We start from the raw sequence: 14,708 nt of genomic DNA on the forward strand, positions 1-14,708 counted from the left end.
GGCCTCCTGAGGGACAGGCCAACAAGCCTGGAGACAAAGAAGACCAATTTCCATGGCAACCCAATCCACCGGGGTCATATCAGCACTCATATTGTTGGTGTCCCGTGGGTCCTACTGACCCAGTTCCCCGCAGCTCCAGGCTGCACCTGCTATGCAGTGGCTCCCTGGTACAGCATTCACAGCACTGACTGTGCAGCAGAGGCTACGCTAGTCCATGGAAGGACACAGGGACGAATTGCCCGGGCCTCGTGTCAGGGGACACATGCTTTAGCAGGACACTCATTTGTGGGATTTTTGGAAGAAACTAAAACTATAAAAAATATTTTTTAAGGATGATTTAAAAATTTTTTTTAAATGGAGAACTTTCTAAGGGCCTGAACTTTCTTTATTTTCCTTTTTAGGATTTTATTTATGGAGCACCTGGGTGGCTCTGTGGTTGAGTGTCTGTCTTTGGCTCAGGTCGTGATCCCAGGGTCCTGGAATCAAGTCCCACATCTTCCCCCTCTGCCTATGTCTCTCTGCCTCTCTCTGTGTCTCTCATGAATAAGTAAATAAAATCTTAAAAAAAAAGAAATATTTATTTATTTGAGAGAGACAGCACAAGTCGGGGGTCAGGCAGAGGGAGAGGGAGAAGCAGACTCCCCACTGAGCAAGAAGCCCAACGCGGGACTCAATCCCAGGACCTCAGAATCATGACCTGAGCCAAAGGTAGACGGTTAACTGACTGAGCCACCCAGGCATGCTGAATTTTCTTTAGATTGAACTAAATGATGCAGAGGGAGCTCCCTGTCACTGGAGATAATAATCAAGGACAGGAGAAAGAGTCATTGGGTGGTGTGCTATAGAGAAAAGAGGGAGAGTCAGGCCTGGATCTTGAGCACCGTCCCAGCACCTAGAAAATGCATGTGCCCTTTTTGGTGGGGGTGAGGGAAAAAAAGACAGCTCTTGCTCCCAAACTCTTACACTGACCCAGACCACTCCCCAGCAGGGCACTCAGCAAAAGCACAAAAGAGCCTTCAAGACCCAGCAAGGTGGCCTGTTGCAATGTTTGTTGGTTGGAGGAGTTTCTGTTCTGTTTGTTTTGTTGATCTTTGCGGTTAAAACCGATTACGTATGTAACACGTGTTTGTGGAAAGGCAGGGGTGTGGAGGTGAAGAGCTAGAGTACTACTAGAGTGTTTGAACCCCAGCCCTACCACCCCATCATGGGACTCTGCTTCAGTTTCCTCCTCTATCAGTCGGGGAGACCAGCACTGACCATCTAGTGCCTTTGACCAAGCCCCCTGCAGGCAGGACTGGGTCATATCCATCTCCACCACCCCAGTGGCCAGGACAGGACTGGCACCTACTACTACTTATTGCTCTGGAAATATCTGCAGAATAGACAAGAGACTAAATGAGCACAGACATGAATTGCATCCTGCTTTGTTCCCCCAATGCCATGCTGTGGAGACCAAGTATCATTCTGGATATTCAAACACTCCCAGAATTCGTCAAATTCTCATGATAATCTGGAAGGTAGATACTAGTAGTGTTCCTGTTTTACCAATAAGGAAACTGAGGCCCAATGGGGTTGAGGAACTTGTCTGAGGTCACACAGCGAGGGTGAGAGAGGACAGGGAACCACACTGAGCAGGTGCAGGTATCAGGGGCTGCTCATGGGGTCTGCTGAGGAAACCTGTGGCCCTACCTCCTGCCCTCAGGACGTCCCCTCACATGGAACAGCCAGATGCCCTTGGCAGATGGCGCACAAGCAGATCACGCAGCCCAGTCCCCTCTCCTAGAGAAAGCCAGAGGTTCCCAGCTTCAACAAAGCAGAGTGTGCCCATGGAAGGACAGGCACATTCAGGGTGGGGTCTAGTCCCTGCAGGGCTGCGGCCACACTGTGTGACCTCAGGAGAGACCACCCTCCTGGGACCCAGGCTCCCTTCCTGAGGCAGGACCCCATCGCAGGACCTTTTGGTTCTGAGGCCCGAACGCCAAGTCACCATGAGTTGCCCATCTGAGAGGAACCAACCCACATCTCTTCCGCCACTTGCACGCTCTGAGGTACAGATAGACCCCTGGGGGACCGAGAGGAAGTGGTGAGGCCTCTGTCCTGGGGGAGCCCGAGGTTTCCAGAGGAAGGAGGCCCCTTTCCTCTGGGGAGCCACTCCTAACCTCAGCCTCCTGACCACACTCTCCAGACGGAGGGGAGGGCTTGTGCACAAGAGGTGCCAGGAAGCCAGCCTGCAACACCTCCCCTCACCCCGGGGGTCCCCACCTGGCTTGGCATCTCCCCCTGCCCAGCCTGTAGCCCCAGCCCTGCGTCACGTGTCCCTGTCTCAGCGCTGGTGCCCCCACTCCCCCAAATCTTCCTCAGACGTGTCCCTGCCCTCAGCCGGGCACCTGGCTTCCAGGGCCTGGACGCAGGAGTCTGGCCCTCAGGCGCACCCTGCTCCCTGCAGCCAGGGCATCTCCGCAAACTACACAGACAACGGGGCCTCCTCTGCTTAGCACGCTCCATGGAAAGCCAGACACGACGTCCGTCCTCGCGAGGGAGGGGCTGGCGAGTAAACGATGGTCTGCTCCCCGTGGGGAGGCCGTGCGGCTGAGGAAACAGAGCAAGAGCTGGGGCAGCCCGAGAAGATGCAGCGGCGGGTGAAGAGAGGCAGCTGCCAGGGCACCATGTCCTCTGGGCCCCTAGGGACCTCAGTTTCCGCAACTGGGAAAGGGGTACAGTAACGCTACCTACGCCATGGGGTTAGCGAGAGGAGTGAATGAGCCGCCGCTTGCCGTGGGCTTGGTGTGGTGCTGGCCCAGAGGACAAGTGAGCTATGAGGATTCTGTAAAGGAAGTGTGTGTGTGTGTCTATGACAGCACACTGAGGTGCAGAGAAAGTTCTGGAAGGATTCCAAATTCCTCACAATGCTTCATCCAAGAGATGTGGGACATGGAGAGGAAAAATATCCCCTTTTTTACTGTATGTGCTATATCACTTGACATTTAGAAATTACGTTATTAGTGGGGCTCCTGGGGGGGGCTCAGTCAAGTTAAGCACCTGCCTTCAGCTCAGGTCATGATCTCAGGGTCCTGGGGTCGAGTCCTGCATTGGGCTCCCTGCTCAGCGGGGAGTCTGTTTCCCCCTTTCCCTCTGCCCCTATGCCCACTTGTGCTTTCTCTCTATCTCTCCCTCTCTCAAATGAGTAAATAAAATCTTTTTAAAAAATTACGTTGTCAAAAATTGTTTTTTAATGAGACTTTAAAAAAAAAAACAGAAGACCTTTCCATCACTCTGGGTGAACCCCTCTTCACCCAGCCCTGCATAATTGGTGCTGTCACCTTTTCCATGACCCCTCTGCTGGAGGGCACCACACCCTCCCTCACCTCCTGACCTGGCTGCGCCCCCTCCCCAGGCACATGGACACTCATAACATCCAGAACCGTCTGGGGAATAAACTGCTGTTCGGTCACAGCACTCCCACCCCCTCCTTCCCTACTCTGGTGAGCATCACCTTCACTTCTAAGGGTGGAAGAAAGCCAGAGGATTAGGATGTGAGAGCGAGGAATCCAGTTAGGCCTGGGTTCAAATCCTGACTCCAGTACTTACTAGCTAAATCTTCTTGGGCAAGTTACTCTGTGTCTCAGCCTCATCATTTTTTTTTAAGATTTTAAGAATTCATTTGACAGAGAGAAAGAGAGCACAAGCAGGGGGAACAGAAGGCAGAGGGAGAGGGAGAAGAAGGCTCCTTGCTGAGCAGGGAGTCCAACTCAGTCCAGTGTCCTGGGATCATGATCTGAGCCAAATGCAGATGCTTAACCGACTGAGCCAGCCAGGCACCCCTCAGCCTCCTTATCTTTAAAATGGGAATAATAGGGACTTCTGAGTGGCTCAGCGGTTAAGCACCTGCCTTTGGCTCAGGGCATGATCCTGGAGTCCCAGGATCGAGTCCCGCGTCGGGCTCCCGGCATGGAGCCTGCTTCTCCCTCTGCCTGTGTCTCTGCCTCTCTGTCTCTCTGTATCTTTCATGAATAAATAAATAAAATTTAAAAAAATAAATAAAATGTGAATAATAATAAACCTAACATCTGAGAATTAAAGGAGAGAGGCCATGTGCCAGGCACAGAATAAGTGCTTGATAAACAGTGCACATGGTGTTTGCTGTCATTATTAATATTACAGGGGATAAGAGGAACCACGCAGGAGGAGACAGGAGTTAGGTGTCGAAGACTTGAATGCCAAGCATAGAGCTGAGAACTTACACCCAGTTGATACTCAACTGTCCTGACAGCACAGTGAAGTATAGACTATAACTGTGCCCACTTAACAGATGGGAGCAAGGTTCAGAGAAGCCAAACCTTGCCTGAGGCCACAAAGCAAATGAGTGCACCAGGGCTGGGATGCTCGAGGGCTAGGAGAGTGGCATCAGAAGGCACCTCTGCGTCCCGCCCACTGTGTAGCCACCCCCACACTCCAGACACACCCACCACTCCCCCATTGCCACCTCCTGGACGCAGAGGCAACACAGGGACCATAGGCCAAGCCCCGACATCACCCACCATAACTCTGGACCTTCCAGGGAAGCAGAAATGTCACAAAAATACAGGCCTGGGGCTTGAAAGCCAGGTTCAGATGCCATCTTGCATCCAAGGGCCTCAGTCTACTCCTCATCAAAAATGGGAATCAGTATAATCGTTCCCACATAACTAGTTTTGTTGTAAGAAGTATGAGGTAATACATATGCAGTGCCTAGCACATAAGAAGTACCCAATAAATATTAGCTATCATCATCATCATTACTGTGGAAGATCTCTTGTAGATCCTTGCTCTTTTTCTTTTCTTTTCTTTTTTTTTTTTCTTTTTAAAGGTTTTATTTATTTATTTATTTGAGAGAGGAGAGAGACAGAGAGCATGAGTTGGAGAGGGTTAAAGGGAGGGGGAGAAGCAGACTTTCCGCTGAGCACAGAGCCCTAGACCGGGGTCAATCTCACAACCCTGAGATCATGATCTGACCCCAAATCAAGAGTCAGACGCTTAACTGACTGAACTACCCAGGCACCCCAGATCCTTGCTCTTTTGTAATCACTCTCACAATGAGGCAAACTTCCCAGATTCCTCCTTTGTGTCAAGCTCTGTGCATGACTGTGAAGGGATTTTCTGGTAGAGTTCATCAGGAGCCCAGGCCCAGAAAAGCCACTTCACAGGGAAAGAGTCCAGAAAAGACAAGCATGTCCACTAGTTAACCTTGCTCTGAGATCCTTGCCAATCCAATGAGCTAAGAACAAGAAATGGAAGTAATAAAATGAAATTAGAAAGGAGAAGATGAATATCATCATTTGCAGATGTTATCAGCACAGATCTGGGAAATCCAAGAGAATCTGCTGCAAAACTATTAAACAAAAAGCAAATTAAGTAAAGTGGAAGGAAATTAAAAGTTAATACACCTAAATCAACAATGTAGCTATATACCATCAGCAATCAGAAAATAAAACTCCTGAGTGCCTGGGTTGCTCAGTTAGTTAAGCCTCCGACTCTTGATTTGGGCTCAGGTCATGATCTCAGGGTGATGAGATCAAGCCCCACATCGGGCTGTGCTCCAGCACTTGTTCCTCTCCCTCTCCTACTGCCCCTCCCCCATCTCATACTTATGTTCTCTCACTCTCAAATAAATAAATAAATAAAATCTCTTTTAAAAAGAAAATTAAAAGAAAGCTTAGCATTATGAAAATATCAATCCTTCTAAATTAATCTAAAAATTGAATGTGATCCCTAAAAACCCCAACAGGATTGTTTTTAATCTGTATCAATTTTAAAGTTACAATTAAAAGTAAATATATACAAGTAGCCAGAAAAATCCTTAAAAAAAAAAGGAGTGGGAAATAGCTGACCAGATAGTAAAAATTACTATAAAGTCACAGTAATTAAAACTGTGTCACATCAGCACAAAAACAGGCAAGTCAACGCAACAGAACAGAGAATCCAAATATTGCCTCAAACATACAGAGAATTAACACAACGAAAGTGGTATTCGATGCCATTGCAAAGAAGGTAGATTATTTTTAAAATAGAGCTGGGATCAATGACCTGCAACCAAGAAACAAAGCTGGATTTCAAACTTACTCCATATGACTATAAATTCCAGATCAATCAGATTTATACCACACAAAAATAAAACCAAAAAGCTTACAAAGGGGAGTAGAGAATAAATTTTCTAATCTCAAAATGGGAAAAACATTTAACACAGTACAAAACACAAAACCTGAAAATCATTCTTAAAATGATAAATCTATCTATATAGATAAATCTAAAATGTCTTCATGGTTAAATAAATATCATAAACACACTCAAAAGGCAGACAACAAACTAAGAAAAACATTTGTAGCTCATATGATAGACAAGGATTTTCCCCTTAATATATAATAAACTCCCACAAAATAAGAAAAATAACCACAGGTAGTTTACAGCAAATCAAATGGCTCTTCAACATACAACAATTCACCTCACTTATAAGATTATGCAAATTAAAAATACACAATTTCCCCAACCACAGCAGAATACAGATTCTTTTTTTTTTTTTTCAAAATTTATTTATTCATGATAGACATAGAGAGAGAGGCAGAGACACAGGAGGAGGGAGAAGCAGGCTCCATGCAGGAAGCCCAACACGGGACTCGAACCTAGGACTCCAGGATCGCGCCTCAGGCCAAAGGCAGGCACCAAACCACTGAGCCACCCAGGGATCCCCAATAGAGATTCTTCTCAAGGGCACATGGAACATTCTCTGGGATAGACCACTATTCTAAGCCATAAAATAAGCCTTAATAAATTTAAAAGGAGTGAAATCATAAAAAGTATGTTTCCAAGCACAACGTAATGAATTAAGAAATCAGTAACATAAATTACAAATATGTAAAAATTAATAAACTCCTCAATAACCAATGAGTCAAAAAAATCATCAAAACAATAGAAAATACTTTGAAGTGAATGAAGATGAAGACACAACACATCAAAATGTATGGGATGTAGTAAAAGTAGAACTTAAAGGTAAATTTATAGCTGTATATGCCTATATTAAAAAAGAAGAAAAAAAAAGAAGAAAGAAAAAAATAAATTAAAAAAAGAGAAAAGATCTCAAACCAATAACCTAAACTTTCATCTTAACAAAATAGCAAGAGAGAAGCAAATTAGCCCTAAAACAAAAGGAAGGAAATAAAGATTAGGGCAGAAATTAATGGCATAGAAAATAATAAAACAATAGAGAAAATCAACAAAACTAAAAGTTGGTTCTTTAAAAAGATCAACAAAACTGACAAGCCATTAGCTTCACTGAATAAGAAAATCAGAGAGAAGGCTCAAATTACTAAAATCAGAAATGAAAGAGAGAACAATACTACAAACCTTATGGAAATAAAGACAGTTATAAGGGAATATTATCAACAATCCCACTCCAACAAATAAGAGAACTTGGATGAAATGGACAAACTCAAAAAAATGCAAACTAGGGCAGCCTGGGTGGCTCAGCGGTTGGTTTAGTGCCGCCTTCAGCCCAGAACATGATCCTGGAGACCCTGGATCAAGTCCCACTTTAGGTTCCCTGCATGGAGCCTGTTTCTCCCTCTGCCTGTGTCTCTGCCTCTCTCTTTCTCTCTGTGTCTCTCATGAATAAATACATAAAATCTTAAAAAAAAAAAAAAAAAAAAACGCAAACTACCAAAACTAAGAAGAACTAGAAAATCTGAATAAAGCTAAAGCAAGTAAAGAGATTGAATTAGTAATTTTAAAATATGTCACAAATAAAGACCCAGGCCCAGATGGCTTCATTGGTGAATTCTACCAAACATTTAAAGAATTAATACTAAGTCTTCACTAGGAACATCACCCAACTTGTTCTACAAAGCCAGTATTACCCTAATACCAAAACCAGACAACGATATCACTTTAAAAAAAGGGGGGGGTGGGGTGGGGGCTACAGACTATCTACTAGATTCAACAACATATAAAGAATTATACATCATGACCAGGTGAGATTTACCCCAAGAATACTAGGTTGGTTTAACTTCCTGAAAATTGATTAACGTAATACACCATACCAAAAGAATAAAGGAGAAAATCACACAATAATCTCAATAGATGCGGAAAAAGTATTTGACAAAATCCAACACTCTTTCATGATAAAAACTCAACAGATTCCCTGGAAGTGAATTTCCTCAGTCCAATTAAAGGCATCTATGAAAAACTCATATCTAACATCATACTTCATGGTGAATAGTTGAATGCCTTCCCCCTAAGATCAGGAATAAGACAAGGATGTCCATTCTTACAACTTATATTTAACATTGTACTGGAGGTTCCAGGCAGGGCAACGAGATGAAGATGAAGTAAAAGGCATCCAGATTAGAAAGGAAGAAGTAAAGCTATCTCTCTCTGCAGATGACATGGTCTTGTATACAGAAATTCCTAAGGATTTCACTAAAAAGATTATCAGAACACAGTAAGCCCCGGTGGCTCAGTGGTTTAGCGCCGCCTTCGGTCCAGGGCCTGATCCTGGAGACCTATGATTGGTCCCATGCTGGGCTCCCTGCACGGAGCCTGCTTCTCCCTCTGCCTGTGTCTCTGCCTCTCTCTCTGCATCTCTCTGTGTCTCTCATGGATAAATAAATAAAATCTTTAAAAATAATAATTAATTAATTAATTAATTATCAGAACTAATAAACAAGTTCAGCAAAGTTGTAAGGTACAAGATCAACATATAAAAAATAATTATACTTCTATACACTAGCAAAAATCCAAAAATAAAATTAAGAAAACAATTTACAATATCAAAGGAATAGTTAGGAATAAGAGTAACTAAAGAAGTGCAAAATTTATACTCTTAATTTTAAATTTTAAATTTAAATTTTAAATTTAAATTTTAATTTTGAAATTAAAAAAATTCAAAAATTGTTGAATGAAATTAAAATCTAAATAAGTGGAAAGACATCCCATGTTCGTGGACTGGAAAACTAAACATTGCTAAGATGACAATATTCCCCAAATTGATCTACAGACTCAACATAATCCTTATCAAAAATCCAAGCTATCTTCTTTGCACAATTGACAAACTGATCTTAAAATTCATATGGAAGGTCAAGGGACCCAGAATAGCCAAAACAACCTTAAAATAGAGAAACAAAGCTTGCAGGCTCACTCCTCTCAATTTCAAAATTGAGGAAAAGATCCAGTAGTCAAAATACTGTAGGGGCACCTATCTGGCTCAGATGGTAGAGCACACGACTCTTGATCTTGGGGTGGTAAGTTAGAGCCCCACGGTGGGGGTAGAGATTATTTTAAATAAATAAATAAATAAATAAATACACCATGGTACTTGCATGAAGACAGACATATAAATTAATAGGACAGAAATGAGGGACAGAAATCAACCCTCACATTTACAGTCAATTGAGTTTTGACAAGAGTGCCAACATCACACAATGGAGAAAAAACAGTCTTTTCAACAAATGGTTCAGGAAACAGTGGATATACACATGCAAAAGTAGGAAACTGGATACCTTCCTCAAACCCTACACCCAAAATTAACTCAAAATGGATCATGAACCTAAGTATGCAAAGTAAAGCTGAAAAAAATTCTTATAAGAAAATATAGGTATAAATTTCACAATCTTGGCTTCTTAGATATGGCACCCAAGGCACAAGCAACAAAAGAAAAAACTGGATGCCATCAAAATTAAAAAAACTTTGTATCCAATGGACACCATCAAGGAGGTAAAAAGAATTCACAGAATGGGAGAAAATATTTGTAAATCATATATATGATAAGGGATCTGTACCAAGAATACATAAAGAACTCTTACAACTCAACAACAAAAAGACAAATACCCCAATTAGACATTTCTCCAAAAAAGAATTACACATGGCCAATAACTGCATGCAAAGATGCTCAACATCATTAGTCATTAAGGAGATGCAAATCAAAACCACAATGAGCTACCCCTTCACGCCCACTAGGAAAGCTATAATTAAAAAGACAGATAACAGTAAGTTGTTGGAAACCTCATACATTGCTGGCGGGAATGTACAATGGTGTTGCTGCTTTGGAAAACAGCCTGGTATTTTTCCTCAAAAGATTAAACATAGAGTTACCACATGATCCAGAAAGTCTGCTTTAGGTATGTACCCAAGAGAAAAAAAGAACTTTTATGTGAAAACATAAAAATGTGTATGTGAAAAAAAATTTTTTTTAAAAACTTGTATGTGAATATTCATAACAGCTTTGTTCATAATAGCCAAAAAGTAGAAACCACCATATATCCAGCAGTTGATGAATGGACAGATGGCATGTGGTACTATGTCCAGACAATGGAATATTATTTTGCAAGAAAAAGGAATGATGCCTGACAACATGCTATAACATGGATGAACCTTGAAAGCATGATGCTAAGTGAAAGAAGCCAGACACAAAAGACCACATGCTGTATGAGTCCATTTATATAAAAGGACCAGAATAGGCAAATCTATAGAAACAGAAAGACTGGTTGTTGCCCGGAGCTGGAGGAGGAACGTCTGAGGGGGAGTGGGGAGTGACTAATGGGTACACAGTTTCTTTCTGGGGTGATAGAAGTGTTCTAAAATTGATTGTGGTGATAGTTACACAACTCTGTGAATATACTAAAAACCATTAAATAGTACATTTTAAATGGGCGAGTTGTTCGGTATGTGAATTATATCTCAGTAAAGCTGTGATATTAAAAAACAAAACAAAACAAAACACTACAGCAGAGGGCCACTGTTCAACTATTAGACTGGCAAAGACCTCGAAATTCTATAGCAAAACCCACATTAGTTAAGAGTGAGGGAAGCTGGGGGTGGAGGGGCAGCGTGAGGGTCTATTTGCGCAACCTGCAGCAAGGACAATCTGGCAATTGCCATCAAATGACAACTGCATACAACCTCTGAGCCTGCAGATTGGGCTCAATCCTAGAGGAATCCTCGCACATGAATACTAAGTGAATGACAGGATATTCATCACAGAATTGTCTATAAGAAGCAAAAGACTAGAAACAACCAAAGTATTCTTCACTAATTATTTGTTTAAAGAGATATGCAACTTTTGTTTAAAAGATTTTATTTATTTATTTGATAGAGAGGGAGAGAGAGAGCACAGAAGGAGAGGGAGAAGCAGAGAAGCAGAGAAGTTCTCTCCTTGCTGAGCAGAGAACCTGATGCGGGGCTCTATCCCAGGACCCTAAGATCATAACCCTAGCCAAAGACAGATGCTGAAACAACTGAGCCACCCAGGCCTTCCATTCCTCACTAATTAAATAAAGCCTGGTCTCCAGCCACACAAAGCATACAATGCAACCATGGAAAAGAAAGCAGTGGCACCAAATGGTCCCCAGGGTACACTGCCAAGAAGAAACAGGCAGGTGTAAGACAGGGTACACCACATGCTACCATTTGTGTGTATGTGTGTGTGTGTTAATTTTCTAACATACATGTTTACATATGCATCCTCCATCTCCCTAGAAGGACACATCAGAACCCCTCCAGTAGTTGCCTCTGACAAGGAGACCTGCAGCCAAGAGAAGTTTTTCCCTGTCTTCCTTTGTACTTTGAATTATTTTTTACTGTGTGCATGTTAATGCTTTTTCTTTTCCTTTTTTTTTTAAGATTTTATTTATTTATTCATGAGAGACACACAGAGAGAGAGGCAGAGACAGAGGCAGAGGGAGAGGGAGAAGCAGGCTCCCTGCAGGAAGCCCGATGTAGGACTCGATCCCTGGACTCCGGGATCACACCCTGGGCTAAAGGTGGGCACTAAACCGCTGAGCCACCCAGGGGTCCCTTTTTCTTTTCCTTTTAAGAAAAAATACAGGCTTACCTGGTCTCAAATCCTGGCGTGCCCTCTCTCATAGCTGGGAGGGTTACTTCACTTCTCTGAGCTTCTGTGTTCTGCAAAGAGAGGGATAATAATAATGTCCAGCTTCAAGGTTGTTGTGGAGGAGTGAATGCACGGGGCTGCCCATGTGCCTAGTGCCCATTCAGTGCATGGTCCTTGTTGTTTATTAATATGTTACTAAGTCCACCAAGTTGGATTGTAACAGGTGCCAGCAGAGAGCCTCAGACCAAGTGTGCAGAACACCAGCAATACTCTGACAGGGAGAAGGTGGGAAGGGCTTGTTGTGAGAGGCAACATTTGAGGAGGACTTCAAGGACAAGAAGGAGTTCCACAAGCAGAGAGACTGGGGACAGTGCTCCTGGCAAAGGGAGCTATGCACAAAAAGACAGAAATAGGAAAGCCCTGGGTATTCACTCAAGAGTTGTGCATTTGTTGGCTCCTTCCACAAAGCTTGGCTGAGCACCTGCTATGTGCCAGGCACTATGGTGGGAAAGACAAAAGCCAAGTGGCCAAACGGGCCAAGGGATGAATTACAGAGAATACAGCAATGGGGACAAGGAGGCACTGGGGTAGAGCTGCACTCACTCATACCCAACTGCTCAAAGATCAGACCAGGAAAAGGAGGCTCAGAGAGGGACAGGGACTACCTAAGGTCCCTCATCCCACAGGCACCCTCCTGATGTGCACCCCTCAGAAGGTACCATCTAAACTGGGGGCCCCCCCTAAAGGAGAGGCAACTAGTTCTCAAATGATAACAACAGCTGGTTGATGAGTAGAGAGACTCCTGCGTGTCAGGCACCAGACTAAGAATGGCACTACATGCGTGAGTCCCAATGAACCCACTGCAGCCGTACGTGGTCAGCCCCATTTGCAGATGAGAAAACCAAGGCATAGAGTTCACGGTGCTTGCCTCAAGTCACAGAGCTTGTAAGAGGCAGCATCAGCCAGCAGACTTGGACTGTGGGCTCTGCAGCCTCGTGTCCCAGGGCCCCACTCCCAGAGGAGCCACCAACAGGGCCTCTGTCAGCAGTCACAACCCCTCTCAGAGGGGCCCAAGGTAGGAGCTCTTCTCAGCCAGTCCAGGAATGTCTCCTGATAACAGTGACCCAACCCGGGGTGGGGGAAGGATGGGCAGTGGAGGTTGTGTCAGGAATGTGTGGGGTGGAGGAGGGAGGAGGTGGCAGGGAGGGAAACAGCCCATCAACAGCCCATCAGCAGCCATCTGGAGAGATGGACTGGGAAGTCCTGCCTGAGCTAGGTGGGGTACAGCATCATGGTTAGAGGGGCCCTGCTGTGGCCCGCGGGTGGACCCTGGATAAACTGATCAAAGCCTCCTTCGGTACCACGGAGTCGGCCATGGTCATCCCCAGGCAGCTGCAAAGGCAGATGAGCTAACAGACGCAGAGCCCTGAGCACAGGCTATTCTCTCCACAATCCAACTTGGTGGGCCCTTACTATTGTGAACATGACAGTTTCCATCATTGCTTAGCTATCTAGTTCTCTCCAGGACCCAGCCATAAAGGGATGATCAGCCCTGTCTCGCAGAGGAGGGGACAGAGAGAGGCTCAGAGAAGCCAAGTCAGGTGTCCCAGCCACCATCCAAGACAGAAGCAGGCCAGCTGGGGATCCTGGCTCTCCTGGCCCTAGGCCGCTGTCAGCCCTTCTCTCCAAGGCCACTGCTCCCAGCTGAACTCTGGCAGGTAGCCCACACATCGAGGACAAAGCAGGGCTCCGGGGCCAGTCCATTTTTCCAAAAGAGGAATTGGAGGCCAAGACAGGGGAGCCCCAGGAGGACCACTTATGGAGTGAACATGTGACCCCTCTGAACCTCCAAGACTCAGTCCCCAACTGACGCCCCTCCCTCCTCACAAAGCCCCGTGGGACAGGTACCACTAGCACTGCCCTGTCCCCGGAGGGGGAAGCTAAGGCCAGAGGAGCCTGGCGAGGGGGCCAGTCCAATGCTCCCATTTCACAGATGGGAGCTCCATCCCTCTCCTGCCTCCCTATAGCCTCCCACATGAGAATGGAAGCTCCCCACAGGCAGGGGGCTTCACCTGATTCCTTCCTTCCTTTCACACTCTCAAAAGAATTCCCTGTCGAACTGGGGTGTTTTTCTACAAGTGGTTTCGGAATATGGAAAGGACTCTGACTCCAGAGTGGGGGTAATATGAACGATGACAGTAGTAATAGCTGGTATTTATTTAGGACCTACTACGTACCGTTCTCATTACCCCATTCACAGATGGAGAAACTGGCACACACAGATTAAATGATGAGACTAAGACCTCACCTCCTAGCAGCTGACTGGCAAGTCCCTCCCTCTCGGATCTTCCCCCTACAGGGAAGGGTCCAAGGAAGGAGCCTTGGCTGGGCTCTTCTTGGTGGGGTCTAGGGCCACCTTGGCTCCCTCTCCAAAACTCAATGCCATTGGCTGCTCCAATGCAGGCCAGTGGGGTGGAATGGGGCATGCTGAAGGCCACACTTCACCCCACCTACTTCCTCTCACCTAGGGTTCACACTACCCCTTCAAATGCTCCCAATAGCCCTGAAGTGAGCCATGGCCACACGCATGTCACACACGAGGATATAAGGTCTCCCAGAAGTTGCCCAGCCAGGAAGTGAAGACCCAGATGCCAACACAAATCTGAGTGATACCAAAGCCCATCCTGTCTCCACTGGATATATAAGGAGGCATGGGAAGGGCAATCTAGGAGGTTGGCACAGCTTGTGCAAAGGCCCTGAGACAGGAAGGTCAGATGTGCAGGGGGTTATCAAGTGAGCGGTCTGGACCGTGTGAGTCCCAACTTAACTAGGTCACTCGCTGCTAGTCTTT

General features: G+C 45.1%; 1 protein-coding gene across 10 annotated transcripts in view; it reads right to left on the reverse strand.

The window, feature by feature from the left end:
• Positions 1–14,708, reverse strand: part of SRC (SRC proto-oncogene, non-receptor tyrosine kinase) — a 52,102-nt gene that overhangs the window by 22,282 nt on the left and 15,112 nt on the right. For 7 of the 10 annotated variants that reach the window (XM_026009715.2, XM_026009717.2, XM_072735886.1 and 4 more), the window contains one exon: positions 11,858–11,928. The exons of the other annotated variants lie outside the window; for them this stretch is intronic. The gene's annotated coding sequence lies outside the window, so the exon portion shown is untranslated. The remainder of the gene's footprint in view (positions 1–11,857; positions 11,929–14,708) is intronic. 10 annotated transcript variants of the gene reach the window in all.

Source organism: Vulpes vulpes, chromosome 14, assembly GCF_048418805.1.
Source record: "Vulpes vulpes isolate BD-2025 chromosome 14, VulVul3, whole genome shotgun sequence".
Lineage (NCBI taxonomy): Eukaryota > Metazoa > Chordata > Mammalia > Carnivora > Canidae > Vulpes > Vulpes vulpes.